This window comes from Stenella coeruleoalba, assembly GCF_951394435.1.
Source record: "Stenella coeruleoalba genome assembly, contig: scaffold_217, whole genome shotgun sequence".
NCBI lineage: Eukaryota > Metazoa > Chordata > Mammalia > Artiodactyla > Delphinidae > Stenella > Stenella coeruleoalba.
Window position 1 is genome coordinate 139,804 of NW_027646287.1, and position 27,455 is coordinate 167,258.

The 27,455-nt window shown below is 44.0% G+C and overlaps 1 long non-coding RNA gene across 6 annotated transcripts in view; it reads left to right on the forward strand.

The window, feature by feature from the left end:
• The window catches only part of LOC307181204, a 459,350-nt gene that overhangs the window by 103,788 nt on the left and 328,107 nt on the right, over window positions 1–27,455 (forward strand). For all 6 annotated transcript variants that reach the window (XR_013826102.1, XR_013826103.1, XR_013826104.1 and 3 more), the window contains exon 3: window positions 6,116–6,201. This is a non-coding gene — a long non-coding RNA (uncharacterized lncRNA). The remainder of the gene's footprint in view (window positions 1–6,115; window positions 6,202–27,455) is intronic.

The window sequence follows — 27,455 nt, forward strand, 5'->3', positions numbered from 1 at the left end:
GGCTGCTGTGTAGAGATCCTGTCAGAGTCAGTGGGAGGGAGGGAGGCGGCGGAGCTCTCGAGGGCCGGGTTGGCTGTAGCTCAGGCTCTATATCGTGGAGTCTGCACTGGGCCCCAGGAGCTGAGGTGTCGACCCAGCCATTCTGCACTAGGAAATCTGGTCTGAAGTGCCGGGTGTGGAGCCTCTGCATGCGGGACCCTAGGAGCACGTGAAATTAGACAAAGCACAAAGGATAAAAAAGGTTAGACTTGACTTTATTGCCCAGATTCTATTTTTATCTCCCAGGGATTTTTAATGGGCTTTGCTGGGGACAAACCCCTCCTCTGCCTTTTGTCCCGTTCCTCATTCTTGGAGTGCTGAGGGTGCAGACCCTTCTTCTGTAACTGCTGAGTGCTGAGTTGGGAGCCCTCATACCCTGGGGCGAGGGTCAGAGCTTCTCCCCAGCAGCCTCCCGGTGACGTTGATTGTCCCCAGGACACCTGCCTCCCTGCTCGTCCACCTGAGCACCAGCATTGGAAGTGTTATAGATTCTAATGACCTTTAAGGGTCCAGGAAAGAGATGTGCAGAGACGCTGTGGGGGCCGGTTTCACCCCGCCCCACATTTGTTCGGCCACCTTAGGCTGACTGTCTCTGCCAGCCTAGATGCTCTGACCAGTAGTCTGTGCTTTCTTCAGTTAGGCCCCTGAATTAACGTACAAACAGCACCAGGTGTCAGAGCCCTGCCCGCTCAACTCCCAGACAGTCCAGGGTCAGTGGTGACCAAGGACCATGATGGCTACTGAGTCAACAGCCTTTTGAAGTAAACAGGAGTCCAGCCGGTCTTATTGGCCACCATCATCACGGTGTCTGTCGGCTTTTCTATGGTGACAGTGTGGTATACTGTTCCCCCGCCAAGATTATTAGCTCCCCTCTGGGTGCAGTAAGTCCTGCAAGCAGTAGTCTACTCTTTTGGGACACACTCTTGTTGTTTTATGAGAGAAACTCCAGGTCAAGTGATGTTCACACGAGTCGTCATGGTGCCCTGTTGCCCCCGGTTATCTCTCTGGATGTTGGAGTTGGAGGGCCTCCTCACTCGAGGTCGGTGTGCCCACGGAGCGAACCCTGCAACTTCAGGGCATGGTTGGTGGTTAGGATCACCACGTGGGGTCCTTTTCCCTTAGGAGGGAGGTGGCCTTTTGGGCTGCTGATTTCCAGGTTTTTAGATACCGCCAGTATCTTGGCCAGATGTGGCAGTGGGCCAAGCCCCTTAGTGACCGTAGTTTATCCTACCTGGATGGCATTCTTGCATTGTTCCATTTCAAGTGGTCCCAGTTTTTGCACTAATTCTCCAATGGCGATTCACCTTTCACCGGGAATGTAAAGGTCAAAGGGTTTAGCTAAATTAGGGAGTTCCAGGGCAAGGGTCTGAATTGACTGCTCTTTCCATTCTTGAAAGGCCACTTCTGGATTCTATTCAAAAGGATCATCATCTTTTCCTTTCAGTGTTTCATATAGAGGCCCAGCTAGTAGACTGTAGTTAGGGATCCAGAAGCAGCAAACCCTGGCCTCCCCAGGAACCCCTAAGCTGTCTTCTAGTTTTAGAAAGGGGTAAGGCTGAAAATGGTTTCTTCCCTTTCCTGGGATGGGCTTCTCTGACCTTCTGTGAGAATGAAGCCCAGGCAGGTCACCGCAGTCTGTGATATTTGAGCTTTTTCTTGGACAACTTCTATCCTTTATTGGCTTGGTAGTTCAGAGGCCTCCTTAGTAGGGCTGGTGATCAGAATGTCGTCTGCATATTGAAGGAGGGTTTCCTTTTCCAGAGGTAGAACTTTTAGATCTTTAGCTAAGCTTTCCCCAAAGATGGTGTGGGAATTTTTGCACCCTTGGGGCCAGACGGCCCGGAAGTATTGTTTTAGTTGTATGTTGAGTCCTGCCACTCACAAGCCAAAATTTCTTGTGACTCTGGGACTAATGGAATACAAAAGAAGGCATCATTGAAGACTAATACAGAATACCATGTCCTGGTGGTTGGTAGAATGACCAGCAGGGTGTAGGAATTAGGAGCAACTGGAGGTATATCCTCGGTGGCTTCACTGACTGTCCTGACATCCTTTACCAGGTCCCCAGCAGCCCATGGGGCTCTCGTGGTCAGACCAATCCCAGAATATGGAGCTCACCTGGGCAGGTACCCCACCCCCACCCCAGCCCACGGGGCTCTCGTGGTCAGGCCCCTCCCAGGATACAGAGCTACCCTTGCAGGTACCGTGGCAGGGCTGGGCACACAGGAACCGTGCACATAGCCCTCATTGCAGAGCACCCCCAGCTCACCTGTCGCTCAGAGCTGACACAGAGCACCTCAGAGCAGGACTTGAACTAACAAACAGCAGCTGCGACAGGTCTGTGACCCTGGGCATCACTCCGTGAGGCCTCCCTCCACCTGGTCTTCCAGAGACTTCCACTGCACCCGGGGCACCAGGCCTCTGTCTCCAACCACCACCCACCCCTCCTCTCCCTGACTCCTGGGTTCCTCTCATTAGGAGAGGGTTTTCTTGAAGTTGTCTCCCACTCATGGGCCAGATAAAATGATTAGAAAACAAGCCAAAGCTGCAGCCCCTTGTCTATCCTGACTCTCAGGAGCCCACACCTGTTCCTTGGACCTGGCCGGTTCAGCAAGTTCCATTTTCTGCAACTGTGAGCCCCTGAGGGGTGATGATTGGCTGACCTGGGCAGCCTTACCGTGCCGGCCAGCCCTCCCCAGGTGTGCCTGGGTTGAGATCAATATAAATACCACTCCAGGCAGCAAGAGCCCCTGCAGCCGTGCCTGACGCCATTTTCTCTGCCCTGTCAGCAGTCTCGGGGCTGGGCTGGTGGGAGGGAGTGAGAGGCCACGGCTTTGTGGGTGGCCCAGTGTGAGTGGGGCTCTGCTGGACTTTCTGCAGCAGTTGCCAGGCTGCCACCTGCTAAAGAAGAGGATGTGTCACCCATACCTGCTGCTGGAATTTCTCCCTGGGCAGAGGTGAGGAAGGAAAAAAGCAGTGGGGGCAGGGACAGGACGGGTATCTCAGGCAGGGAAATGGAAATCTTCCAGAAGAGCACCCAGGGCCAGGACCATCCTGGCTGGCCTGCAGGCACCAAGTCGGCCGGCATGCTGTCACTCGTGTGGCTCTATGGCCCTTCCTCTAGGCTTTCAAGTCCTTGTATATATTCAGGTGTTTTACCTGGGACGGGTGGGAATAGTTCAGCAGCAACTGGCCTGGGGCTCAGCTCACGTTTACTCACAGATGCCTCGGCACGGTGCCCCAGCTTTGCAATGAGGACGCTTGTTGCGTGGGGGCTGCTGGCTGAATGGGAGACGATTCCCCACCACTGACCAACTTCAGAATTGTTTACAACTGGAGCAAGTGCCCTGATACGGTTTTCCTCTGTGTAACTGGTGGGTTCTGTGTTTTTTTTCTCTTTTTCGTTTTTGGTTCAAGGTAGATTTTATTCCTCTTTTTTGTATTTACAGATATAAGCATGGAAATAATTTATTCATATAAATACATGTATGTGCAGGGAATAATTGTTTTTTCTGTTTTATTTTTTAAATTTTATTTCTTTTTAATTTTGAATTTTATTTTATATTTTTATACAGCAGGTTCTTATTGGTTATCTATTTTATACATATAAATGTATACATGCCAATCCCAGTCTCTCAACTCCTCCCACCACCACCCCCCAACAGCTTTCCCCCCTTGTTGTCCATACGTTTGTTGTCTACATCTGTTGCTCTATTTATGCCTTGCAAAATGGTTAATCTGTACAGTTTTTCTAGGTTCCACATATATGCATGAATATACAAGATTTGTTTTTCTCTTTCTGACTTACTTCACTCTGTATGACAGTCTCTAGATCCATCGACGTCTCTACAAATGACCCAATTTCATTCCTTTTCATGGCTGAGTAATATTCCATTTTATATATGTACCACAGCTTTATGCATTCGTCTGTCTGTGGGCATTTAGGTTGCTTCCATTACCTCGATATTGTAAATAGTGATGCAATGAACATTGCGGTGAATGACTCTTTTTGATTTATGGTTTTGTCTGGGTATATGTCCAGTACTGGGATTGCTGTATCATATGGTAATTCTATTGTTAGTTTCTTAAGAAATTCCATATTGTTCTCCATAATGACTGTATCAATTTATATTCCCAACAATAGTGGAAGAGGGTTCCTTTTCTCCACACCCTTTCCAGCATTTTTTGTTTGTAGATTTTCAATGATGCCTATTCTACCAGGTGTGAGGTGATACCTCATTGTTGAATCCATTTCGTTGAGCAAGGGGTAGCTCTTGTCTATTACATATTTGGCTTATGGAACGGTATCTGTGCTAATTTCAAACTCTGCTTTTATGCAGCACCCCAACTCACCTTCCCCCTTAAGCAGGCATAAGTTGGTTTTCTAAATTTGAGACCCTGTTCTGTTTTGTAATTCAGTTCATGTGTAGCCAAGTTCACATTCCGTGTATTAGTGATACCTTATGATGTTTCTTTTTCTGTGTGACTTATTTCACTTAGAATCATCGTGCCTCAATCCACTCATTATGCTGGTACGGGCCTGGTGACATAGATTTCATTGCTGAGTGGTATTCTGTTGTACATAAGTACCACAACTTCTTTATCCATTATTTGCTCTCTGGGATATTTAACTTGTGCCGCAGAAGAGATTCCTGTAAAAAGAGCCGTCCTAAATTTTGGGGTGGCTGTGTCTTTTTGATTTTAATTTCCCTAAGCTATAGGACCATAAGTGGAAGTGCCCTAGGCTCTGTTGCTTTGTTTTTTAGATGTTTCAGGAAACACCATACACTTCTACCGAGTGTCTGTTGGCAATTTACATCCTGCCCATCAGCATAACAAGGCTCCCAGTTCTCCATGGCCTGTCCTGCCTTTCTGGATTTTACACTTTTTTCTGATGGCCCTTTTGACCGGGGGGAAGTGAGACTTCATTGTAGTGCAGATTTCCTTTGCAAGCTTGCTTGGTTGGCCAAAAAGGGCGTATGCGTTTTTTCCTGAATATATTCAGGAAAAAACGCATACGCCCTTTTTGGCCAAGTGCATCATTGTGGACGTTCTGCCTCTTTTCCTATGCTTTCAATGCAATTCCAGTCTACCTCCTGAAATCGGTTTCCTGCAATTCTGCCCCGCTTTCAAGTCCTCTTGGCAGCCTTACTTCAGTCTATTTTTGGATGATAGCTGTCATTTATAACTCTGCAGGTTTGTGAATTACAGTGACCCTGAGCTCCTTTCTTCAACTCGCTTTCTTGTGACCTGGCCGCAACACCGCAGGATGGCTTCAGGCCGTAATCTGGTTCCGGCACGGCACGCTGAGCCTTTGGTTAATTCCTCTTCCTGGTGGGAAATGAGAGTTAAATTTGCCCGTTCAGACACCTCCAGGTAGTCTCTCATTGGTTCTCGCTATTCCTGTTCATCTTCCGCAGAAATTGCAAACTGGGCCAAACAGGAGGTTAAAGGGACTGACTCTCCAAGTCGGGAGAGTGTTAGTAAAGCGTCTGGAATGTTGCACCCGAGTACCAGGGTACGAAAACTGAGACATATTTGAAAACATCTCCCGATCACATGGTTGATCATACTCTGGGTTCCACATGCATGTTTTAGCTGAAGGAAGAATACCTAAAACCTGGGTAGTTGAAACCCGTGGAATGGGTACCATGCAATATGACTTCAAAGTGTCTTCATTTGCTCACCGAACCTCTCCAATCCTATCACTGCTGCGTTTATGCCCCTGTACACATGCTTGATTCTATTTCAGAGACATAGCAATCCATCGGTTTTAAGATACTTACTAGTCAGGTACATTCTTAGGCGTTTAATATGCGGTGTTGAGTCCATTTCGTTGAGCAAGGAGTAGCTCTTGTCTATTCCATATTTGGCTTAAGGAACATTATCTGTGCTCATTTCAATCTCTGGTTTTATGCAGCACCCCAACTCACCTTTCCCCTTAAGCAAGCATAAGTTGGTTTTCTAAATTTGAGACCCTGTTCTGTTCTGTAATTCAGTTCCTGTGTAGCCAAGTTTACATTCCGTGTATTACTGATATCTTATGATGTTTCCTTTTCTGTGTGACTTATTTCAGTTAGAATCATCATACCTGAATCCACTCATTGTGCTGCTAAGGGCCTGATGACACAGTTTCCATTGCTGAGTGATATTGCTTTGTAAGTAAATACCACAACTTCTTTATCCATTTTTCACTTTCTGTGATGTTGAACTTGTACTGTAAACGAGGTTCTTGTAAACAGAGCCGTTCCAAATTTTGGGGTGGCTGTGTCTTTTTGATTTTAATTTCCCTAAGCTATAGGACCATAAGTGGAAGTGCCCTAGGTTCTGTTGCTTTGTTTTTTAGATGTTTCAGGAAACACCATACACTTCTCCCGAGTGGTTGTTGGCAGTTTACATCCCGCCCGTCAGCATAACAAGGCTCCCAGTTCTCCATGGCCTGTCCTGCCTTTCTGGATTTTACACTTTTTTCAGATGGCCCTTTTGACCGGGGGGAAGTGAGACTTCATTGTAGTGCAGATTTCCTTTGCAAGCTTGCTTGGTTGGCCAAAAAGGGCGTATGTGTTTTTTCCTGAATATATTCAGGAAAAAACGCATACGCCCTTTTTGGCCAAGTGCATCATTGTCGACGTTCTGCCTCTTTTCCTGTGTTTTAAATGCAATCCAATTCCGATTCCTCCTGAAATCGGTTTCCTGCAATTCTGCCCCGCATTCAAGTCCTCTTGGCAGCCCTACTTCAGTATATATTCGCACTATAGCTGTCTTTTATAAATCTGCAGGTTTGTGAATTACAGTGCCCCTGAGCTCCTTTCTTCAACTCGCTTTCTCGTGAGCTGGCCACAACAACGCAGGATTGCTTCAGGCCCTAATCTGGTTCCGGCACGGCATGCTGAGCCTTTGTTTTATTCCTCTTCCCTGTGGGAAATGAGAGTTAAATTTGCCCGTCCAGACACCTCCAGCTAGTCTCTCATTGGTTCTCCCTGTTCCTGTTCATCTTCCGCAGAAATTGCAAACTGGGCCAAACAGGAGGTTAAAGGCACTCACTCTCCAATTGAGGAGAGTGTTAGTAAAGCGTCTGGAATGTTGCACCCGAGTACCAGGGAACGAAAAGTGAGACACATTTGAACACATTTCTCGATCATACGGTGGATCATACTCTGGGTTCCACATCCATGTTTTAGCTGAAGGAAGAATCCCTTAAACCTGGAGAGTTGAGACCCATGGAATGGGTACCATGCAATATAACTTCAAAGGGTCTGCATTTGCTCACCGAACCTCACCAATCTTATGAGCCCCAAGTGTCCAGCCTTATGTGTCATCCAGCTCTGGGTGTAGATATGGTAAATGCAGGTTGCATCAGAAGCCTTGAATGAATTACTTAAGTATTGCTCCCTATATCACTGTCATTGTGTTTTGTTTAAGAAATTTATTTTTAATATGGGATTTACCTGATTTTCACTGCTTTAATGCCGCTGTTCACACTCTTGATTCTCTTACAGAGATATATAAATCCATAGCTTTTATGATTCTTACAAGTCAGGTATATTCCTAGGCGTTGAATATGGGGTGTTGAGTCCATTTCGTTGAGCAAGGAGTAGCTCTTGTCTATTCCATATTTGGCTTATAGAACTTTATCTGTGCTCATTTCAATCTCTGGTTTTATGCAGCACCCCAACTCACCTTTCCCCTTAAGCAAGCATAAGTTGGTTTTCTAAATTTGAGACCCTGTTCTGTTTTGGAATTCAGTTCCTGTGTAGCCAAGTTTACATTCCGTGTATTAGTGATATCTTATGATGTTTCTTTTTCTGTGTGACTTATTTCAGTTAGATTCATCGTACTTAATCCACTCATTATGCTGCTACGGCCCTGATGACATAGATTTCATTGCTGAGTGATATTGCATTGTACGTAAGTACCACAACTTCTTTATCCATTTTTCACTTTCTGCGATATTGAACTTGTACCGTATATGACGTTCTTGTAAACAGAGCCATCCCAAACTTTGGGGTGGCTGTGTCTTTTTGATGTTAATTTCCCTAAGCTATAGGACCATAAGTGGAAGTGCCCTAGGCTCTGTTGCTTTGTTTTTTAGATGTTTCAGGAAACACCATACACTTCTCCCGAGTGTCTGTTGGCAATGTACATCCCGCCATCAACATAAGAAGGCTCCCACTTCTCCATGGCCTGTCGTGCCTTTATGGATTTTACACTTTTTTCAGATGGCCCTTTTGACCAGGGGAAAGTGAGACTTCATTGTAGTGCAGATTTCCTTTGCAAGCTTGCTTGGTTGGCCAAAAAGGGCGTATGCGTTTTTTCCTGACTATATTCAGGAAAAAACACATACGCCATTTTTGGCCAAGTGCACCATTGTGGACGTTCTGCCTCTTTTCCTATGCTTGAAATGCAATTCCAGTCTACCTCCTGAAATCGGTTTCCTGCAATTCTGCCCCGCTTTAAAGTCCTCTTGGCAGCCTTACTTCAGTATATTTTTGGTCGATAGCTGTCATTTATAACTCTGCAGGTTTGTGAATTACAGTGACCCTGAGCTCCTTTCTTCAACTCGCTTTCTTTTGAGCTGGCCGCAACACCGAAGGATGGCTTCAGGCCCTAATCTGGTTCCGGCACGGCACGCAGAGCCTTTGGTTATTTCCTCTTCCTGGTGGGAAATGAGAGTTAAATTTGCCCGTCCAGACACCTCCAGCTAGTCTCTCATTGGTTCTCGCTATTCCTGTTCATCTTCCGCAGAAATTGCAAACTGGGCCAAACAGGAGGTTAAAGGCGCTGACTCTCCAAGTGGGGAGAGTGTTAGTAAAGCGTCTGGAATGTTGCACCCGAGTACCAGGGGAGAAGAACTGAGACATATTTGAACACCTCTCCCATTCACACGGTTGATCATACTCTGGGTTCCACATGCATGTTTTAGCTGAAGGAAGAATACCTTAAACCTGCAGAGTTGAGACCCGTGGAATGGGTACCATGCAATATGACTTCAAAGGATCTTCATTTGCTCACCGAACCTCTCCAATCCTATCACTGCTGCGTTTATGCCCCTGTACACACGCTTGATTCTCTTTTGGAGACATAGCAATCCATAGGTTTTAAGATACTTACTAGTCAGGTACATTCTTAGGCGTTTAATATGCGGTGTTGAGTCCATTTCGTTGAGCAAGGAGTAGCTCTTGTCTATTCCATATTTGGCTTAAGGAACTTTATCTGTGCTCATTTCAATCTCTGGTTTTATGCAGCACCCCAACTCACCTTTCCCCTTAAGCAAGCATAAGTTGGTTTTCTAAATTTGAGACCCTGTTCTGTTTTGGAATGCAGTTCCTGTGTAGCCAAGTTTACATTCCGTGTATTAGTGATATCTTATGATGTTTCTTTTTCTGTGTGACTTATTTCAGTTAGAATCATCGTACCTGAATCCACTCATTATGCTGCTATGGGCCTGATGACATAGATTTCATTGCTGAGTGATATTGCATTGTACGTAAGTACCACACGTTCTTTATCCATTTTTCAATTTCTGTGATATTGAACTTGTACGGTAAACGAGGTTCTTGTAAACAGAGGCGTCCCAAACTTTGGGGTGGCTGTGTCTTTTTGATTTTAATTTCCCTAAGCTATAGGACCATAAGTGGAAGTGCCCTAGGCTCTGTTGCTTTGTTTTTTAGATGTTTCAGGAAACACCATACACTTCTCCCGATTGTCTGTTGGCAATTTACATCCTGCCCATCAGCATAACAAGGCTCCCAGTTCTCCATGGCCTGTCCTGCCTTTCTGGATTTTACACTTTTTTCAGATGGCCCTTTTGACCGGGGGGAAGTGAGACTTCATTGTAGTGCAGATTTCCTTTGCAAGTTTGCTCGGTTGGCCAAAAAGGGCGTATGCGTTTTTTCCTGACTATATTCAGGAAAAAACACATACGCCCTTTTTGGCCAAGTGCACCATTGTGGACGTTCTGCCTCTTTTCCTATGCTTGAAATGCAATTCCAGTCTACCTCCTGATATCGGTTTCCTGCAATTCTGCCTCGCTTTAGAGTCCTCTTGGCAGCCTTACTTCAGTCTATTTTTGGTCGATAGCTGTCATTTATAACTCTGCAGGTTTGTGAATTACAGTGCCCCTGAGCTTCTTTCTTCAACTTGCTTTCTTGTGACCTGGCCGCAACACCGCAGGATGGCTTCAGGCCCTAATCTGGTTCCGGCACGGCACGCTGAGCCTTTGGTTATTTCCTCTTCCTGGTGGGAAATGAGAGTTAAATTTGCCCGTCCAGACACCTCCAGCTAGTCTCTCATTGGTTCTCGCTATTCCTGTTCATCTTCCGCAGAAATTGCAAACTGGGCCAAACAGGAGGTTAAAGGCGCTGACTCTCCAAGTGGGGAGAGTGTTAGTAAAGCGTCTGGAATGTTGCACCCGAGTACCAGGGGAGAAGAACTGAGACATATTTGAACACCTCTCCCATTCACACGGTTGATCATACTCTGGGTTCCACATGCATGTTTTAGCTGAAGGAAGAATACCTTAAACCTGCAGAGTTGAGACCCGTGGAATGGGTACCATGCAATATGACTTCAAAGGGTCTTCATTTGCTCACCGAACCTCTCCAATCCTATCACTGCTGCGTTTATGCCCCTGTACACATGCTTGATTCTCTTTTGGAGACATAGCAATCCATAGGTTTTAAGATACTTACTAGTTAGGTACATTCTTAGGCGTTTAATATGGGGTGTTGAGTCCATTTCGTTGAGCAAGGAGTAGCTCTTGTCTATTCCATATTTGGCTTAAGGAATTTTATCTGTGCTCATTTCAATCTCTGGTTTTATGCAGCACCCCAACTCACCTTTCCCCTTAAGCAAGCATAAGTTGGTTTTCTAAATTTGAGACCCTGTTCTGTTTTGGAATTCAGTTCCTGTGTAGCCAAGTTTACATTCCGTGTATTAGTGATATCTTATGATGTTTCTTTTTCTGTGTGACTTATTTCAGTTAGAATCATCGTACCTGAATCCACTCATTATGCTGCTATGGGCCTGATGACATAGATTTCATTGCTGAGTGATATTGCATTGTACGTAAGTACCACAAGTTCTTTATCCATTTTTCACTTTCTGTGATATTGAACTTGTACGGTAAACGAGGTTCTTGTAAACAGAGGCGTCCCAAACTTTGGGGTGGCTGTGTCTTTTTGATTTTCATTTCCCTAAGCTATAGGACCGTAAGTGGAAGTGCCCTAGGCTCTGTTGCTTTGTTTTTTAGATGTTTCAGGAAACACCATACACTTCTTCCCCAGTGTCTGTTGGCAATTTACATCCCGCCCATCAGCATAACAAGGCTCCCAGTTCTCCATGGCCTGTCCTGCCTTTCTGGATTTTACACTTTTTTCAGATGGCCCTTTTGACCGGGGGGAAGTGAGACTTCATTGTAGTGCAGATTTCCTTTGCAAGTTTACTTGGTTGGCCAAAAAGGGCGTATGCGTTTTTTCCTGAATATATTCAGGAAAAAACGCATACGCCCTTTTTGGCCAAGTGCATCATTGTGGACGTTCTGCCTCTTTTCCTATGCTTTCAATGCAATTCCAGTCTACCTCCTGAAATCGGTTTCCTGCAATTCTGCCCCGCTTTCAAGTCCTCTTGGCAGCCTTACTTCAGTTTATTTTTGGACGATAGCTCTCATTTATAACTCTGCAGGTTTGTGAATTACAGTGCCCCTGAGCTCCTTTCTTCAACTCGCTGTCTTGTGACCTGGCCGCAACACCGCAGGATGACTTCAGGCCCTAATCTAGTTCCGGCACGGCACGCTGAGCCTTTGGTTAATTCCTCTTCCTGGTGGGAAATGAGAGTTAAATTTGCCCGTCCAGACACCTCCAGCTAGTCTCTCATTTGTTCTCACTATTCCTGTTCATCTTCCGCAGAAATTGCAAACTGGGCCAAACAGGCGGTTAAAGGCGTTGACTCACTCAAGTAGGGAGAGTGTTAGTAAAGCGTCTGGAATGTTGCACCCGAGTACCAGGGGAGGAAAACTGAGACATATTTGAACACGTCTCCTGTTCACACGGTTGATCATACTCTGGGTTCCACATGCATGTTTTAGCTGAAGGAAGAATACCTTAAACCTGCAGAGTTGAGACCCGTGGAATGGGTACCATGCAATATGACTTCAAAGGGTCTTCATTTCCTCACCGAACCTCTCCAATCCTATCACTGCTGCGTTTATGCCCCTGTACAAACGCTTGATTCTCTTTTGGAGACATAGCAATCCATAGGTTTTAAGATACTTACTAGTCAGGTACATTCTTAGGCGTTTAATATGGGGTGTTGAGTCCATTTCGTTGAGCAAGGAGTAGCTCTTGTCTATTCCATATTTGGCTTAAGGAACTTTATCTGTGCTCATTTCAATCTCTGGTTTTATGCAGCACCCCAACTCACCTTTCCCCTTAAGCAAGCATAAGTTGGTTTTCTAAATTTGAGACCCTGTTCTGTTCTGTAACTGAGTTCCTGTGTAGCCAAGTTTACATTCCGTGTATTAGTGATATCTTATGATGTTTCTTTCTCTGTGTGACTTATTTCAGTTAGAATCGTCATACCTGAATCCACTCATTGTGCTGCTAAGGGCCTGATGACATAGATTTCATTGCTGAGTGATATTGCTTTGTAAGTAAATACCACAACTTCTTTATCCATTTTTCACTTTCTGCGATGTTGAACTTGTACTGTAAACGAGGTTCTTGTAAACAGAGGCGTCCCAAACTTTGGGGTGGCTGTGTCTTTTTGATTTTCATTTCCCTAAGCTATAGGACCATAAGTGGAAGTGCCCTAGGCTCTGTTGCTTTGTTTTTTAGATGTTTCAGGAAACACCATACACTTCTCCCGAGTGTCTGTTGGCAATTTACATCCCGCCCATCAGCATAACAAGGCTCCCAGTTCTCCATGGTCTGTCCTGCTTTTCTGGATTTTACACATTTTTCAGATGGCCCTTTTGACCGGGGAGAAGTGAGACTTCATTGTACTGCAGATTTCCTTTGCAAGCTTGCTTGGTTGGCCAAAAAGTGCGTATGCGTTTTTTCCTGAATATATTCAGGAAAAAACGCATACGCCCTTTTTGGCCAAGTGCATCATTGTGGACGCTCTGCCTCTTTTCCTATGCTTTCAATGCAATTCCAGTCTACCTCCTGAAATCGGTTTCCTGCAATTCTGCCCCTCTTTCAAGTCCTCTTGGCAGCCTTACTTCAGTCTATTTTTGGACGATAGCTGTCATTTATAACTCTGCAGGTTTGTGAATTACAGTGCCCCTGAGCTCCTTTCTTCAACTCAATTTCTTTTGAGCTGGCCGCAACACCACAGTATGGCATTAGGCCCTAATCTGGTTCTGGCACGGCATGCTGAGCCTTTGGTTAATTCCTCTTCCTGGTTGGAAATGAGAGTTAAATTTGCCCGTCCAGACACCTCCAGCTAGTCTCTCATTGGTTCTCGCTATTCCTGTTCATCTTCCCAAGAAATTGCAAACTGGGCCAAACAGGAGGTTAAAGGGGCTGACTCTCCAAGTGGGGAGAGTGTTAGTAAAGTGTCTGGAATGTTGCACCCGAGTACCAGGGGAGGAAAACTGAGACATATTTGAACACGTCTCCTGATCACATGGTTGATCATACTCTGGGTTCCACATGCATGTTTTAGCTGAAGGAAGAATACCTAAAACCTGGGTAGTTGAAACCCGTGGAATGGGTACCATGCAATATGACTTCAAAGGGTCTTCATTTGCTCACCGAACCTCTCCAATCCTATCACTGCTGCGTTTATGCCCCTGTACACATGCTTGATTCTCTTTCGGAGACATAGCAATCCATAGGTTTTAAGATACTTACTAGTCAGGTACATTCTTAGGAGTTTAATATGCGGTGTTTAGTCCATTTCATTGAGCAAGGAGTAGCTCTTGTCTATTCCATATTTGGCTTAAGGAACTTTATCTGTGCTCATTTCAATCTCTGGTTTTATGCAGCACCCCAACTCACCTTTCCCCTTAAGCAAGCATAAGTTGGTTTTCTAAATTTGAGACCCTGTTCTGTTTTGGAATGCAGTTCCTGTGTAGCCAAGTTTACATTCCGTGTATTACTGATATCTTATAATGTTTCTTTTTCTGTGTGAGTTATTTCAGTTAGAATTATCGTACCTGAATCCACTCATTATGCTGCTACGGGCCTGATGACATAGATTTCATTGCTGAGTGATACTGCATTGTACGTAAGTACCACAACTTCTTTATCCATTTTTCACTTTCTGTGATATTGAACTTGTACGGTAAATGAGGTTCTTGTAAACGGAGGCGTCCCAAACATTGGGGTGGCTGTGTCTTTTTGATTTTAATTTCCCTAAGCTATAGGACCATAAGTGGAAGTGCCCTAGGCTCTGTTGCTTTGTTTTTTAGATGTTTCAGGAAACACCATACACTTCTCCTGAGTGTCTGTTGGCAATTTACATCCCGCCCATCAGCCTAACAAGGCTCCCAGTTCTCCATGGCCTGTCCTGCCTTTCTGGATTTTACACTTTTTTCAGATTGCCCTTTTGACCGGGGGGAAGTGAGACTTCATTGTAGTGCAGATTTCCTTTGCAAGCTTGCTTGGTTGGCCAAAAAGGGCGTATGCGTTTTTTCCTGAATATATTCAGGAAAAAACGCATACGCCCTTTTTGGCCAAGTGCATCATTGTTGACGTTCTGCCTCTTTTCCTATGCTTTCAATGCAATTCCAGTCTACCTCCTGAAATCGGTTTCCTGCAATTCTGCCCCGCTTTCAAGTCCTCTTGGAAGCCTTACTTCAGTCTATTTTTGGACGATAGCTGTCATTTATAACTCTGCAGGTTTGTGAATTACAGTGCCCCTGAGCTCCTTTCTTCAACTCGCTTTCTTGTGAGCTGGCCGCAACACCGCAGGATGGCTTCAGGCCCTAATCTGGTTCCGGCACGGCACGCTGAGCCTTTCGTTAATTCCTCTTCCTGGTGGGAAATGAGAGTTAAATTTGCCCGTCCAGACACCTCCAGCTAGTCTCTCATTGGTTCTCGCTATTCCTGTTCATCTTCCACAGAAATTGCAAACTGGGCCAAACAGGAGGTTAAAGGGACTGACTCTCCAAGTCGGGAGAGTGTTAGTAAAGCATCTGGAATGTTGCACCCGAGTACCAGGGTACGAAAACTGAGACATATTTGAACACGTCTCCCGATCACATGGTTGATCATACTCTAGGTTCCACATGCATGTTTTAGCTGAAGGAAGAATACCTTAAACCTGGGTAGTTGAAACCCGTGGAATGGGTACCATGCAATATGACTTCAAAGGGTCTTCATTTGCTCACCGAACATCTCCAATCCTATCACTGCTGCGTTTATGCCCCTGTACACATGCTTGATTCTCTTTTGGAGACATAGCAATCCATAGGTTTTAAGATACTTACTAGTCAGGTACATTCTTAGGCGTTTAATATGCGGTGTTGAGTCTATTTCGTTGAGCAAGGAGTAGCTCTTGTCTATTCCATATTTGGCTTAAGGAACTTTATCTGTGCTCATTTCAATCTCTGGTTTTATGCAGCACCCCAACTCACCTTTCCCCTTAAGCAAGCATAAGTTGGTTTTCTAAATTTGAGACCCTGTTCTGTTCTGTAATTCAGTTCCTGTGTAGCCAACTTTACATTCCGTGTATTACTGATATCTTATGATGTTTCTTTTTCTCTGTAACTTATTTCAGTTAGAATCATCATACCTGAATCCACTCATTGTGCTGCTAAGGGCCTGATGACACAGATTTCATTGCTGAGTGATATTGCTTTGTAAGTAAATACCACAACTTCTTTCTCCATTTTTCACTTTCTGCGATGTTGAACTTGTACTGTAAATGAGGTTCTTGTAAACAGAGCCGTTCCAAACTTTGGGGTGGCTGTGTCTTTTTGATTTTAATTTTCCTAAGCTATAGGACCATAAGTGGAAGTGCCCTAAGTTCTGTTGCTTTGTTTTTTAGATGTTTCAGGAAACACCATACACTTCTCCCGAGTGGTTGTTGGCAATTTACATCCCGCCCATCAGCATAACAAGGCTCCCAGTTCTCCATGGCCTGTCCTGCCTTTCTGGATTTTACACTTTTTTCAGATGGCCCTTTTGACCGGGGGGAGGTGAGACTTCATTGTAGTGCAGATTTCCTTTGCAAGCTTGCTTGGTTGGCCAAAAAGGGCCTATGCGTTTTTTCCTGAATATATTCAGGAAAAAACGCATACGCCCTTTTTGGCCAAGTGCATCATTGTGGACGTTCTGCCTCTTTTCCTATGCTTTCAATGCAATTCCAGTCTACCTCCTGAAATCGGTTTCCTGCAATTCTGCCCCGCTTTCAAGTCCTCTTGGCAGCCTTACTTCAGTCTATTTTTGGACGATAGCTGTCATTTATAACTCTGCAGGTTTGTGAATTACAGTGCCCCTGAGCTCCTTTCTTCAACTCGCTTTCTTTTGAGCTGGCCGTAACACCGCAGGATGGCTTCAGGCCCTAATCTGGTTCCGGTACGGCACGCTGAGCCTTTGGTTAATTCCTCTTCCTGGTGGGAAATGAGAGTTAAATTTGCCCGTCCAGACACCTCCAGCTAGTCTCTCATTGGTTCTCGCTATTCCTGTTCATCTTCCACAGAAATTGCAAACTGGGCCAAACAGGAGGTTAAAGGGACTGACTCTCCAAGTCGGGAGAGTGTTAGTAAAGCATCTGGAATGTTGCACCCGAGTACCAGGGTACGAAAACTGAGACATATTTGAACACGTCTCCCGATCACATGGTTGATCATACTCTAGGTTCCACATGCATGTTTTAGCTGAAGGAAGAATACCTTAAACCTGGGTAGTTGAAACCCGTGGAATGGGTACCATGCAATATGACTTCAAAGGGTCTTCATTTGCTCACCGAACATCTCCAATCCTATCACTGCTGCGTTTATGCCCCTGTACACATGCTTGATTCTCTTTTGGAGACATAGCAATCCATAGGTTTTAAGATACTTACTAGTCAGGTACATTCTTAGGCGTTTAATATGCGGTGTTGAGTCTATTTCGTTGAGCAAGGAGTAGCTCTTGTCTATTCCATATTTGGCTTAAGGAACTTTATCTGTGCTCATTTCAATCTCTGGTTTTATGCAGCACCCCAACTCACCTTTCCCCTTAAGCAAGCATAAGTTGGTTTTCTAAATTTGAGACCCTGTTCTGTTCTGTAATTCAGTTCCTGTGTAGCCAACTTTACATTCCGTGTATTACTGATATCTTATGATGTTTCTTTTTCTCTGTAACTTATTTCAGTTAGAATCATCATACCTGAATCCACTCATTGTGCTGCTAAGGGCCTGATGACACAGATTTCATTGCTGAGTGATATTGCTTTGTAAGTAAATACCACAACTTCTTTCTCCATTTTTCACTTTCTGCGATGTTGAACTTGTACTGTAAACGAGGTTCTTGTAAACAGAGCCGTTCCAAACTTTGGGGTGGCTGTGTCTTTTTGATTTTAATTTTCCTAAGCTATAGGACCATAAGTGGAAGTGCCCTAAGTTCTGTTGCTTTGTTTTTTAGATGTTTCAGGAAACACCATACACTTCTCCCGAGTGGTTGTTGGCAATTTACATCCCGCCCATCAGCATAACAAGGCTCCCAGTTCTCCATGGCCTGTCCTGCCTTTCTGGATTTTACACTTTTTTCAGATGGCCCTTTTGACCGGGGGGAGGTGAGACTTCATTGTAGTGCAGATTTCCTTTGCAAGCTTGCTTGGTTGGCCAAAAAGGGCCTATGCGTTTTTTCCTGAATATATTCAGGAAAAAACGCATACGCCCTTTTTGGCCAAGTGCATTATTGTGGACGTTCTGCCTCTTTTCCTATGCTTTCAATGCAATTCCAGTCTACCTCCTGAAATCGGTTTCCTGCAATTCTGCCCCGCTTTCAAGTCCTCTTGGCAGCCTTACTTCAGTCTATTTTTGGACGATAGCTGTCATTTATAACTCTGCAGGTTTGTGAATTACAGTGCCCCTGAGCTCCTTTCTTCAACTCGCTTTCTTTTGAGCTGGCCGTAACACCGCAGGATGGCTTCAGGCCCTAATCTGGTTCCGGTACGGCACGCTGAGCCTTTGGTTATTTCCTCTTCCTGGTGGGAAATGAGAGTTAAATTTGCCCGTCCAGACACCTCCAGCTAGCCTCTCATTGGTTCTCGCTATTCCTGTTCATCTTCCGCAGAAATTGCAAACTGGGCCAAACAGGAGGTTAAAGGGACTGACTCTCCAAGTCGGGAGAGTGTTAGTAAAGCGTCTGGAATGTTGCACCCGAGTACCAGGGTACGAAAACTGAGACATATTTGAACACGTCTCCCGATCACATGGTTGATCATACTCTAGGTTCCACATGCATGTTTTAGCTGAAGGAAGAATACCTTAAACCTGGGTAGTTGAAACCCGTGGAATGGGTACCATGCAATATGACTTCACAGGGTCTTCATTTGCTCACTGAACCTCTCCAATCCTATCACTGCTGCGTTTATGCCCCTGTACACATGCTTGATTCTCTTTCGGAGACATAGCAATCCATAGGTTTTAAGATACTTACTAGTCAGGTACATTCTTAGGCATTTAATATGCGGTGTTGAGTCCATTTCTTTGAGCAAGGAGTAGCTCTTGTCTATTCTATATTTGGCTTAAGGAACTTTATCTGTGCTCATTTCAATCTCTGGTTTTATGCAGCACCCCAACTCACCTTTCCCCTTAAGCAAGCATAAGTTGGTTTTCTAAATTTGAGACCCTGTTCTGTTCTGTAATTCAGTTCCTGTGTAGCCAAGTTTACATTCAGTGTATTACTGATATCTTATGATATTTCTTTTTCTGTGTGACTTATTTCAGTTAGAATCATCATACCTGAATCCACTCATTGTGCTACTAAGGGCCTGATGACACAGATTTCATTGCTGAGTGATATTGCTTTGTAAGTAAATACCACAACTTTTTTATCCATTTTTCACTTTCTGCGATGTTGAACTTGTACTGTAAACGAGGTTCTTGTAAACAGAGCCGTTCCAAACTTTGGGGTGGCTGTGTCTTTTTGATTTTAATTTCCCTAAGCTATAGGACCATAAGTGGAAGTGCCCTAGGCTCTGTTGCTTTGTTTTTTAGATGTTTCAGGAAACACCATACACTTCTCCTGAGTGGTTGTTGGCAATTTACATCCCGCCCTTCAGCATAACAAGGCTCCCAGTTCTCCATGGCCTGTCCTGCCTGTCTGGATTTTACACTTTTTTCAGATGGCCCTTTTGACCGGGGGGAAGTGAGACTTCATTGTAGTGCAGATTTCCTTTGCAAGCTTGCTTGGTTGGCCAAAAAGTGCGTATGCGTTTTTTCCTGAATATATTCAGGAAAAAACGCATACGCCCTTTTTGGCCAAGTGCATCATTGTGGACGTTCTGCCTCTTTTCCTATGCTTTCAATGCAATTCCAGTCTACCTCCTGAAATCGGTTTCCTGCAATTCTGCCCGCTTTCAAGTCCTCTTGGCAGCCTTACTTCAGTCTATTTTTGGACGATAGCTGTCATTTATAACTCTGCAGGTTTGTGAATTACAGTGCCCCTGAGCTCCTTTCTTCAACTCGCTTTCTTGTGACCTGGCCGCAACACCGCAGGATGGCTTCAGGCCCTAATCTGGTTCCGGCCCGGCATGCTGAGCCTTTGGTTAATTCCTCTTCCTGGTGGGAAATGAGAGTTAAATTTGCCCGTCCAGACACCTGCAGCTAGCCTCTCATTGGTTCTCGCTATTCCTGTTCATCTTCCGCAGAAATTGCAAACTGGGCCAAACAGGAGGTTAAAGGGACTGACTCTCCAAGTCGGGAGAGTGTTAGTAAAGCGTCTGGAATGTTGCACCCGAGTACCAGGGGAGGAAAACTGAGACATATTTGAAAACGTCTCCCGTTCACACGGTTGATCATACTCTGGGTTCCACATGCATGTTTTAGCTGAAGGAAGAATACCTTAAACCTGGAGAGTTGAGACCCGTGTAATGGGTACCATGCAATGTGACTTCAAAGGGTCTTCATTTGCTCACCGAACCTCTCCAATCCTATCACTGCTGCGTTTATGCCCCTGTACACACGCTTGATTCTCTTTTGGAGACATAGCAATACATAGGTTTTAAGATACTTACTAGTCAGGTACATTCTTAGGCGTTTAATATGGGGTGTTGAGTCCATTTCGTTGAGCAAGGAGTAGCTCTTGTCTATTCCATATTTGGCTTAAGGAACTTTATCTGTGCTCATTTCAATCTCTGGTTTTATGCAGCACCCCAACTCACCTTTCCCCTTAAGCAAGCATAAGTTGGTTTTCTAAATTTGAGACCCTGTTCTGTTCTGTAATTCAGTTCCTGTGTAGCCAAGTTTACATTCTGTGTATTACTGATATCTTATGATGTTTCTTTTTCTGTGTGACTTATTTCAGTTAGAATCATCATACCTGAATCCACTCATTGTGCTACTAAGGGCCTGATGACACAGATTTCATTGCTGAGTGATATTGCTTTGTAAGTAAATACCACAACTTTTTTATCCATTTTTCACTTTCTGCGATGTTGAACTTGTACTGTAAACGAGGTTTTTGTAAACAGAGCCGTTCCAAACTTTGGGGTGGCTGTGTCTTTTTGATTTTAAATTCCCTAAGCTATAGGACCATAAGTGGCAGTGCCCTAGGCTCTGTTGCTTTGTTTTTTAGATGTTTCAGGAAACACCATACACTTCTCCCAAGTGTCTGTTGGCAATTTACATCCCGCCCATCAGCATAACAAGGCTCCCAGTTCTCAATGGCCTGTCCTGCCTTTCTGGATTTTACACTTTTTTCAGATGGCCCTTTTGACCGGGGGGAAGTGAGACTTCATTGTAGTGCAGATTTCCTTTGCAAGCTTGCTTGGTTGGCCAAAAAGGGCGTATGCGTTTTTTCCTGAATATATTCAGGAAAAAACGCATACGCCCTTTTTGGCCAAGTGCATCATTGTGGACGTTCTGCCTCTTTTCCTATGCTTTCAATGCAATTCCAGTCTACCTCCTGAAATCGGTTTCCTGCAATTCTGCCCCGCTTTCAAGTCCTCTTGGCAGCCTTACTTCAGTCTATTTTTGGACGATAGCTGTCATTTATAACTCTGCAGGTTTGTGAATTACAGTGCCCCTGAGCTCCTTTCTTCAACTCGCTTTCTTGTGACCTGGTCGCAACACCGCAGGATGGCTTCAGGCCCTAATCTGGTTCCGGCCCGGCATGCTGAGCCTTTGGTTAATTCCTCTTCCTGGTGGGAAATGAGAGTTAAATTTGCCCGTTCAGACACCTCCAGGTAGTCTCTCATTGGTTCTCGCTATTCCTGTTCATCTTCCGCAGAAATTGCAAACTGGGCCAAACAGGAGGTTAAAGGGACTGACTCTCCAAGTCGGGAGAGTGTTAGTAAAGCGTCTGGAATGTTGCACCCGAGTACCAGGAGAGGAAAACTGAGACATATTTGAACACGTCTCCCATTCACATGGTTGATCATACTTGGGTTCCACATGCATGTTTTAGCTGAAGGAAGAATACCTTAAACCTGGAGAGTTGAGACCCGTGTAATGGGTACCATGCAATATGACTTCAAAGGGTCTTCATTTGCTCACCGAACCTCTCCAATCCTATCACTGCTGCGTTTATGCCCCTGTACACATGCTTGATTCTCTTTCAGAGACATAGCAATCCATAGGTTTTAAGATACTTACTAGTCAGGTACATTCTTAGGCGTTTAATATGCGGTGTTGAGTCCATTTCGTTGAGCAAGGAGTAGCTCTTGTCTATTCCATATTTGACTTAAGGAACTTTATCTGTGCTCATTTCAATCTCTGGTTTTATGCAGCACCCCAACTCACCTTTCCCCTTAAGCAAGCATAAGTTGGTTTTCTAAATTTGAGACCCTGTTCTGTTCTGTAATTCAGTTCCTGTGTAGCCAACTTTACATTCCGTGTATTACTGATATCTTATGATGTTTCTTTTTCTGTGTGACTTATTTCAGTTAGAATCATCATACCTGAATCCACTCATTGTGCTGCTAAGGGCCTGATGACATAGATTTCATTGCTGAGTGATATTCCTTTGTAAGTAAATACCACAACTTCTTTATCCATTTTTCACTTTCTGCGATGTTGAACTTGTACTGTAAACGAGGTTCTTGTAAACAGAGGCGTCCCAAGCTTTGGGGTGGCTGTGTCTTTTTGATTTTAATTTCCCTAAGCTATAGGACCATAAGTGGCAGTGCCCTAGGCTCTGTTGCTTTGTTTTTTAGATGTTTCAGGAAACACCATACACTTCTCCCGAGTGTCTGTTGGCAATTTACATCCCGCCCATCAGCATAACAAGGCTCCCAGTTCTCCATGGCCTGTCCTGCCTTTCTGGATTTTACACTTTTTTCAGATGGCCCTTTTGACCGGGGGGAAGTGAGACTTCATTGTAGTGCAGATTTCCTTTGCAAGCTTGCTTGGTTGGCCAAAAAGGGCGTATGCGTTTTTTCCTGAATATATTCAGGAAAAAACGCATACGCCCTTTTTGGCCAAGTGCATCATTGTGGACGTTCTGCCTCTTTTCCTATGCTTTCAATGCAATTCCAGTCTACCTCCTGAAATCGGTTTCCTGCAATTCTGCCCCGCTTTCAAGTCCTCTTGGCAGCCTTACTTCAGTCTATTTTTGGACGATAGCTGTCATTTATAACTCTGCAGGTTTGTGAATTACAGTGCCCCTGAGCTCCTTTCTTCAACTGGCTTTCTTGTGACCTGGCCGCAACACCGCAGGATGGCTTCAGGCCCTAATCTGGTTCCGGCACGGCACGCTGAGCCTCTGGTTATTTCCTCTTCCTGGTGGGAAATGAGAGTTATATTTGCCCGTCCAGACACCTCCAGCTAGTCTCTCATTAGTTCTCGCTATTCCTGTTCATCTTCCGCAGAAATTGCAAACTGGGCCAAACAGGAGGTTAAAGGCGCTGACTCTCCAAGTGGGGAGAGTGTTAGTAAAGCGTCTGGAATGTTGCACCCGAGTACCAGGGGAGGATAACTGAGACATATTTGAACACGTCTCCCGATCACATGGTTGATCATACTCTAGGTTCCACATGCATGTTTTAGCTGAAGGAAGAATACCTTAAACCTGGGTAGTTGAAACCCGTGGAATGGGTACCATGCAATATGACTTCACAGGGTCTTCATTTGCTCACTGAACCTCTCCAATCCTATCACTGCTGCGTTTATGCCCCTGTACACATGCTTGATTCTCTTTCGGAGACATAGCAATCCCTAGGTTTTAAGATACTTACTAGTCAGGTACATTCTTAGGCGTTTAATATGCGGTGTTGAGTCCATTTCTTTGAGCAAGGAGTAGCTCTTGTCTATTCCATATTTGGCTTAAGGAACTTTATCTGTGCTCATTTCAATCTCTGGTTTTATGCAGCACCCCAACTCACCTTTCCCCTTAAGCAAGCATAAGTTGGTTTTCTAAATTTGAGACCCTGTTCTGTTCTGTAATTCAGTTCCTGTGTAGCCAAGTTTACATTCGTGTATTACTGATATCTTATGATGTTTCTTTTTCTGTGTGACTTATTTCAGTTAGAATCATCATACCTGAATCCACTCATTGTGCTACTAAGGGCCTGATGACACAGATTTCATTTCTGAGTGATATTGCTTTGTAAGTAAATACCACAACTTTTTTATCCATTTTTCACTTTCTACGATGTTGAACTTGTACTGTAAATCAGGTTCTTGTAAACAGAGCCGTTCCAAACTTTGGGGTGGCTGTGTCTTTTTGATTTTAAATTCCCTAAGCTATAGGACCATAAGTGGAAGTGCCCTAGGCTCTGTTGCTTTGTTTTTTAGATGTTTCAGGAAACACCATACACTTCTCCCGAGTGGTTGTTGGCAATTTACATCCCGCCCATCAGCATAACAAGGCTCCCAGTTCTCCATGGCCTGTCCTGCCTTTCTGGATTTTACACTTTTTTCAGATGGCCCTTTTGACCGGGGGGAAGTGAGACTTCATTGTAGTGCAGATTTCCTTTGCAAGCTTGCTTGGTTGGCCAAAAAGGGCGTATGCGTTTTTTCCTGAATATATTCAGGAAAAAACGCATACGCCCTTTTTGGCCAAGTGCATCATTGTGGACGTTCTGCCTCTTTTCCTATGCTTTCAATGCAATTCCAGTCTACCTCCTGAAATCGGTTTCCTGCAATTCTGCCCGCTTTCAAGTCCTCTTGGCAGCCTTACTTCAGTCTATTTTTGGACGATAGCTGTCATTTATAACTCTGCAGGTTTGTGAATTACAGTGCCCCTGAGCTCCTTTCTTCACCTCGCTTTCTTTTGAGCTGGCCGCAACACCGCACGATGGCTTCAGGCCCTAATCTGGTTCCGGCACGGCACGCTGAGCCTTTGGTTAATTCCTCTTCCTGGTGGGAAATGAGAGTTAAATTTGCCCGTCCAGACACCTCCAGCTAGTCTCTCATTGGTTCTCGCTATTCCTGTTCATCTTCCGCAGAAATTGCAAACTGGGCCAAACAGGAGGTTAAAGGGACTGACTCTCCAAGTCGGGAGAGTGTTAGTAAAGCGTCTGGAATGTTGCACCCGAGTACCAGGGTACGAAAACTGAGACATATTTGAACACGTCTCCCGATCACATGGTTGATCATACTCTAGGTTCCACATGCATGTTTTAGCTGAAGGAAGAATACCTTAAACCTGGGTAGTTGAAACCCGTGGGATGGGTACCATGCAATATGACTTCAAAGGGTCTTCATTTGCTCACCGAACATCTCCAATCCTATCACTGCTGCGTTTATGCCCCTGTACACATGCTTGATTCTCTTTCGGAGACATAGCAATCCATAGGTTTTAAGATACTTACTAGTCAGGTACATTCTTAGGCGTTTAATATGCGGTGTTGAGTCCATTTCGTTGAGCAAGGAGTAGCTCTTGTCTATTCCATATTTGGCTTAAGGAACTTTATCTGTGCTCATTTCAATCTGGTTTTATGCAGCACCCCAACTCACCTTTCCCCTTAAGCAAGCATAAGTTGGTTTTCTAAATTTGAGACCCTGTTCTGTTCTGTAATTCAGTTCCTGTGTAGCCAAGTTTACATTCCGTGTATTACTGATATCTTTTTTTTTTTTTTGCCGTAACTACCTTTATTGGTATCGCTTGTGTATCAGTTCATCAAAACCTTTGTTTCATATTTCTCGCCTTAATCCCCTGAAAGTTCCAGATGGGCAAAAATACTTTTAAATACGCAGCTGGCTTCTGTCTTATGTGCTTAATATTATACATTTGTTGCTTGTTTTGCACATGTCTATGGCTGCACTACTTGCAAGACGAAAGTCACATATAAAAATACAGACTAATCGAAACACAAATGTCAGCCATTGTCTAGAATGTGGTTTACAATACAGAGCTTGCAGACAACACAGACTATATATATAAGTCATCTGTCTGAAAACAGAAAGTAGTGTCTCAGACTGACTCCGGAGAAACGTGCTGACACACAGGGAAACTCACTGATGATTCTCCTTTATGTTTATTAGATAGATCAATACCAAATTATTTCACATATATTATATTCAATATCTATATATATATATCTTGTAACCAAATTCTGGTTTAAAAGTCACAAACCAACATGTAAATACAAAATGTTAGGAAAGGTTTAACATACATAGGGGAAAACATGTCTTATGCCTCGCAAAGACTTTCTACAATCTAGCATAAAGGCAAATGTGGTTGAAAAAAAAGGAAATCCATATACAATTACAGAAAAACATTTAGTCAAGCCACCTAATATAAAATATTTCAGATATCATGTCCAAAAACGTCCACGTGTTGCAGAGGTCTCTACAAATCAATTAGAATGACGTCAACAAGATCTGCAAACCGAAGTCTTAGCAAGTAAACGTGACTCATGCTTTTCTCTCTGAGACAATGAGGCTTGACGTTCAGTTAAAGGCAGGTAAACACGACTATGAAGAAACCCTTCTTTACAACAGCTTAACGGTACCCATTTAGGGCAATATACCCGCTTTCCCAGCTATGTGTGCACGCAGTGTTCTGTGATAAAATGACTCAGTTACTTTAAAAAAGCATAAATGGCAAAACAAAATAACCAGAACTCCGCGAAGCTGGTAAAACCACAAAGACACTGAAATCCAGCAACTCCTGAGAGGCTGAGAGATCAAATGAATCATAAAATCTGGATGACTCTGATTTGGGGTTTAACTTTGGTTAAAACTGAAAAGTCTGAAAAGAACCAATGTTTTGGAAGAAGCAGTGTCACTTGTAAACATCCTGCCACCTAACTAAAAGGACGGCCTCTTCTTCTAGACCCACGACTTAATAAGACAGGAAGCTCTCAACACACAGCGCTGGAGAAGATGGATTCCACAAGTCAAACTTGAGTGAAACTGTTCTAATGCAATGTACCAAACACGCGTTTGTTCTTAGGAAAAATTACAAAACTAACAAATATTTTTCTCCAGAATTATAAAAGATAAAATCTATGAATCAGTACTGTTATGTGATTACAGAACAATAGCCAACTGAAAAAAAAAACAAAACACCAACCCACAGGCCGTCTACACCGTCCCCAATCCATTTCCTGCAGCCAGTACTTCCCACCTGCTCTGAGGACTGAGCCTTAGACACCGTTGACTGTATTTAAAGTTGAGTCAACAGTACTCTCTGTCTCTGGGGCAAAAGTAATGCAGCTCATTACTTACACACAACACTTGTTTCATTCTTCAGGACTTTCTTTGACGGGATTACTCAATGTTGGTTACTTTAAAGGTAACAAAAGGTGTCAGAAAAAAATGCCTTGGAATTCTTTTGCAATTCCACAAAGACACCTGGCAATCTGATACGTTCATTCCTCTCCCCATCACAATTTTTGTTTTTTAAAATTACAATTGACAACTCACGTAAGATGTAATTAATTTACTTAAAATAAGAGAGGGCTTTTCAATCAAGTATCCACGTTCCAAATAACTAAAACATTTAGTTAAATCTTTTAAATTAATCTTTTAATAAATCTTTAATTACTCGGTGCCAGTAATTAAGAGGTTGATTCCGTAAAATTCAAACTTGCACATAGGCGTGTCCCACTCAGAAAAGATTTCATACACTTAGCAACTTGTGCTTTTTGTCTCACCTTTTATAAGAAACACAGATTAATTTCAACTTCAGTTTTCCTTTCTGATGCAGACACGTGTACCTTGTGTAAGAAACAGTCTCCAGGCCACCTCCACGTGTAGACCTCAGCATTTCCTGAGAGTGTGAAGTCAACCCCTCCTCCAGGAGACTCTCGCCCTTTTGAGACATTCCCCCTTGCACCTTATGTTTGTCAGACTATGTTTACAGAAATCAGAT